Source organism: Solanum pennellii, chromosome 12 (genome assembly GCF_001406875.1).
Source record: "Solanum pennellii chromosome 12, SPENNV200".
Lineage (NCBI taxonomy): Eukaryota > Viridiplantae > Streptophyta > Magnoliopsida > Solanales > Solanaceae > Solanum > Solanum pennellii.
In genome coordinates this window covers 7,091,357-7,097,356 of record NC_028648.1, presented here as the reverse complement: position 1 = coordinate 7,097,356, position 6,000 = coordinate 7,091,357, and positions in this window count along the sequence as shown.

Here is a 6,000-nt window from a genome sequence, read left to right as displayed (position 1 = left end):
CTTGTTATATTTGTTTGGTTGAATTACTTGCTGCCTTACTATCATACTGCTTGTGGTTGTTTGTCTTCTCTTGGTTCAAATCGAAAAGGGAAAGTATAGACTTGGGTATTCTTCCGCTGTTATCCTGTCAGGCATTCTTTGTTAGTGCCTTGTCTTTCCCAACAAATGTTATAATCCGAGATCACCCTTATGATCACAGTACAGTGCTTAGATTCATAAGTGATGTCAAGCTAACCTATGGTCTGACATGACGCTAAGATGTAAATTAGAATGATTAAAGATAACTAATGCGGAAGCCAAAATAAAGGTATGTAAGAAAGCTAAATCACAAGAATGTAATACTCCAATAGTGAATTCATCTAAACAGTCATAAGTTGAGATTACTATCTCACTGTCGAAAAGTCTCTACTAAGATGAGTTACTAGGAAAGATCCTTAGCTAACTCTAACTACCTAAAAACTCAAAGATTATACATTTGAATTAAATAAAAGGACTGTCCTCGAAAAATGAGAATTCACCAAACTCAAAGATTAAACTGATACATAATGATATTAACCGCGAAATAGATATAGAGCATCTGAACCTATATAATAAAATAATATAGTGCAAAAAGGTATGTGTTCATACTTTGAATGTACTGTGTATTTGAGATATGCATCACAATCTAGTGAACTAAACTTGATAATTGAGATAGTGAACTAAAGATGGAACTAAAATACATAAACTGATGTAATGATCAAGTAGTAAATGTACAATTGATAAATATCAATACTGAAATTGCTGAATGCAAGGTCAAAAAAATAATTTGAAATTGTATTGTGGAAAGATACTATTAATCGATATATAACCACATATGTTAGTATCGTTCGATATATATATATATATATATATATATATATATATATATATATATTATACGTTGAACGATACTAACATTATGTATGTGTGTATGTATATATAAGGCTCAATATACAATGTTAGGATATAGAGGATGATATATGGGCTAATGTGGTACCACTAAGTTGATGTCCATAAAGGATTAAGGTATCAATTTGAAAATGACGTCTGACTGTTAAAATTATATAGTAACATATAGTTGAGCTAATGAATTTCTATTAAAGGTCTCAGTTCTAAATTGACGGATAAGCATTCATTCTTATGTCCGTCCAGTGCTAAGTAATACACCTAACTAAACTTCATGATGATAAATTAATAATATTAATATTATGATAATACTGAATTTTGTTGATAAAACTGATTTAAATAGCCCGTAATTTCTGATAAACTGACAATAATTGATAGACACGTTATCTAAAAGCATCTCTAAGCATGAAAACTTATAATTTGAAATATGCAACCTAAAATAATATAGTTTTGAGACATAAAATATCTATATCTTGGGTTCATGAAAATATAATTTAGAAGTACTAGATTATGAAAATACATAACCAACCTAATTCTAGTGAGACTGTCACTCCAGTTGTACACGTTAAATGGATCACGTTTTTCAATATCTTTCATATCTTTAGCTTCCCTTATCTTCAACATATCCATCCACAAATAAGAGTAGAAAATATAGTAAAAATCACGTTTTTCATACAAATTCTAACTTATGTAGAAATCATTAACTAAAAAACTAAATATACTATGAGATTCAATGGGTGAAAGGATACTCTTTGATGAAATCTCACATATCTGAAAGGAAAACACTAGCTTGAAACCATGCATTAAAGCTTAAAGATGAAGAAACCCAGTTCTTGGTTAAAGTAAGATACCCAATTGGATTATTTCCTATTCCAATGATTCCTTGCTTGTGTCCCTTCCGCATCAACAACATCTAGTCTACCTTGTTACATACCAATTGAAATACAAAGATATTAATTGGACTCAGTTTATACCACAAGAGACTTAACATGCGAAAGAGGTGAAGAAGTGAGATGATTTCCTAAAATGTTTCATAGAGGACATCAACACACCGATCCTTATGATTCTATTCAACATTTTCTCTTATACTAAGAGATCTGTTACCTAAGCTCTGATACGAAATTTTGAGGACTCAATTCACTAGACCATGCGATCACCTACTTTAACACCAAGATAGAAAAACTCTCAACCCTCAAACTAATAAATAACACATAATCTAGCACCCTATAAATTTATGAAATTACTATTGATTGCAAACCCCAAAGTTATTTACAAAACAAATAACCAACACTTCTCAAGCAACTAGTGTAAGAAAATTTAACGACTAAAAGAAAATACGACACAACTCTAACCATAAGGAAAGAAGAGTAGAAGTTGTCAGAGATCATCACCGTCTTCAGTTATGGAACATCACTGAATCTTGCAACTAGACTATGTGTTGGAATTCTGACCCCCAAATTCGCCTAAGGAACAAGTATATTTTCTTTCTTTGCAGATTACAGTAATTACGTTTTGTGAAGCAAATAAAATAATAATACAATATTTTATCGCGGAAAACCCCAACTCATGAGGGTAAAAACCATAACCTACACCTTTGTAAAATTTAACTCCACTTTATTAAACTCCAAATCTGAACACAAGATTACAAACCTATGTAACCTAAGGAATTATAAACTCTAATTCCTAGCTAAGAAATTATAAACTCTAATTCCTAGCTAACCAAGAAAAAATCCCCCAGGTTTAAGTCTTCTACCGTCCGTCAAGTTTCTCAAACTTGTTAGACGAATCCTACACACACACTCGATTGTAATCAAAACTCTTAATTACAATCTTACAAATTTTTCCTCACAAATTGCAACACTCCCGATAAATCTCAAAACTCTCTCAAACTTCTTGATCGTGTTTTGATCTTCTCTCTATGTAAGTGCACAATTTTTCTCAAGCGAAACTATCGCCCCTATTTATAGATTTGGACTTGAATCCAAAACCTATTTCAACTAGAAATCCTACTTCATTTAGGACTCCTCTTTTGTGTGGAACTCCTAGTTCAACTCGAACTTGTCTTCGCCGCATCTTCAACTCCTTGTCTGAATCAACTTTGTCTTTGCCTCTACAAATCCTTGTTGAACTCAACTTCAACTCCTTTTTGTCTTTGCCGCAACCGCTTATATGTTCTTCTTCAACTTGCTGCCGCCTCAAGGAAAACTTATACTTAGTTTTCCTTAAATAAGTTGTCAGGAAAACTTTCATTCAATTTTCTTTAATTAAATAAGAAAACCTTCCACAAAATTTCCTTAATTAAATAGAAAACCTTCCACAAAACTTTCCTTAATTAAATAAGAAAACTGTGTTAGGTAATAACTTTTTTGTTGAACTAACGTGCGATTCCCATTTAGACTCAAATTTCTTGAATAGGTATATTCCTATACAGACTCGAATTCTTCGCTAAAACGTGTTGACACGTTGTCACTACCTGTTCTACGCAATTTGTTCTTTGCAACTATTCAAACTTGAATTCGCTGAAACGTGTTGACACGTTGTCATTACCTGTTCTACACAGCCTGTTCTTTGCAACTTTGTTATAGTTCAAAACAATGTCTTTTCACACTATGCCAAGTGACATAGCAAGAGTAGTATCAGTACAAACAATACGTATTGTTAGGCATCATCGGTTGACCTGAACCTACCATATAATATAAAGTATTTAATCAAGAAACATGAAACATAAAATATAACTACAACAGCACCCCGATGGACTCCTATATTCTATATCAAGTCATACCACTTCGCTACCACCTTTACCATTAAATCTTCGACCTTCTTACCGATCTAGCTACGGCTTTCGAAGCCTGACTTCTATGTTATCGTCATATCAAATCTTAACTCTGTTAACCAACCTACTCATCTCTCTCAAGTTTTCATGGCACCTTCCTGGCTCTTGCCTTATTTTAATAAACCACATATAAGAATTAGAACACCTCAAAAATCTCAGTTAGTATCGGGTGACTCTTAACTTGTGCTTAGGTGTTAAGGTCAATTATTTAGTGTGAAAATAAATTAAAATTGAATTAATGTAACAAGAATCTCCTAGCACAAAGTTGAGCTGAAAGTTTCCTTATCAATTAAGTTTTGAATTAAGATTCTACTCGGGCAACTCCAAATGACCATGTCTTTAAGAATATATAGAGTGTCAGGTGATTCATAACCTATCAAATTAAATGTATTTGAGTCTTATTTCCAATGTCATCAAATTTGCATAATTCAAAATTTGGAATTAAGAGTTATGATTATTTTACTAATCTGATGCATGCAATGACGTTTTGGCCGATGACAAAACACTAAAAATGGTTGTTTGTCTTTTGATCCTGAAAAAACCCTACACAAATTTCTTGACTTCTAAAAGACCCTAAACAATAAGATTTTATCTTTTAATTTCCCATTCTCTCTTCTCTCAAACTCCCAGGCAAAATTTTAAGAAAAATCAATGCATAAGACTTCCTTTTTCAATTTTTTTTTTAAAGGTAAGTTATTCTCCAAAAATTTCTATCTTTCTAACTCAAATTCCTTCACGTAATTATGAATCACTAATAAAAAACCTTAATTCTTGCCATAGGGTTTGCTTGTTCATTGTTAAAAAATCATGCTTATAGAATGTTTGTTAAATCATATCTATCAAAGTCTTTGTCATTGATTTAATCTTTAATTATGATTTTTTAAGTGAGATTTTCATCGATTTTGCTTAAGTAAGAGAAAGTGGTCTATTATTAGTATGCTAATAACGATCATCGCTTAATTGCCTATTATCAATAGTCATAAAAATCAATTATCTAACTTAAATATTATTATTTTAAAAAAAAATTGACTATTGATATGTATTAAGTAATTAATTTGCAGAATCTTTGTCTGATACTTCTTGGCTTGTTTAAATATAATTACCAATCATCATGTAATTAAATCAAGCCTATTGAATATGCTTTAACATGACATTGCTATAGTAGATTTAAATGCCTATAAGATAAAATAAGCAACTCATTGTTATTTCATAATTCTATTGCAATATTTCTATATTATCCATATGTTTATAGGATTTCTCAATTAATTTAAAATGAATTTCATATAAGTTTGTCTCCATAAAAATTTATTTATTAGTATATATATGTCCTCATTTAGATATTATGTTTAGAGAAAATTTAAATTTCAGCAAATATCATCATATAGACATCATGTCTATTAATTTTAATGTATTATAAAAAGCTAGTGTGCTAATAACTAAAATTGTCATAACCTAGTAATATCTAATAAACATACTTTGTCTCTGTATTAATTAAAATATCATCATATAGACATCATGCCTATAAATTTATATGCATTAATTAAGACACATAAATTGCAATGGCCTTCATACTTTGTATTTTTTTTCAAACATGTTAATAACTAAATTAGAACCTATATGAGACTTTTTTTTTTTGCTAACTACTCTCTAAGTTCTATTTGTTTAGTTTGTCGATGTGTCTAATTAAGAACCTTAGGATTTCTCTTAGCCTAGAGCATATCCTATTAGTAAGGCCAATGTCTCTTAGACCTTAACACTGTGTTTGGATCATTGTTATCCATTGTATTGTATTGTATCGTTATTATATATACAATATTTGTTTTGATTGTTACTTAAAATATATTGTATTGTATTGTTAAATTTCGTAGTTACGTAACAATGAAAATCCCTATTTTTTGGAACTATCAATTTGGTGTGTTCCCATTGTTACTTAATTCTTTTTCCAATTATATATTTACGCAATATTTCAAAATATTATTTTACCCTTTATCTTAATTATTTAAATCTAGTCAAAACCTCCTACCCTAGAATAATTATGATATTTTAGTAAATTTATAAATTACAATACAGTACGATACGATCAAACCAAACAATTAAAATATTATTAAACAACAACAAACAATACAGTCTAGCCAAACATTATATCTACCATACAATAGAGTACAATACAATACAATACATTATGAAACAATGGATAAAAATGATCTAAATAAAGTGTAAGTTGGGATGGATAAACACCTTTT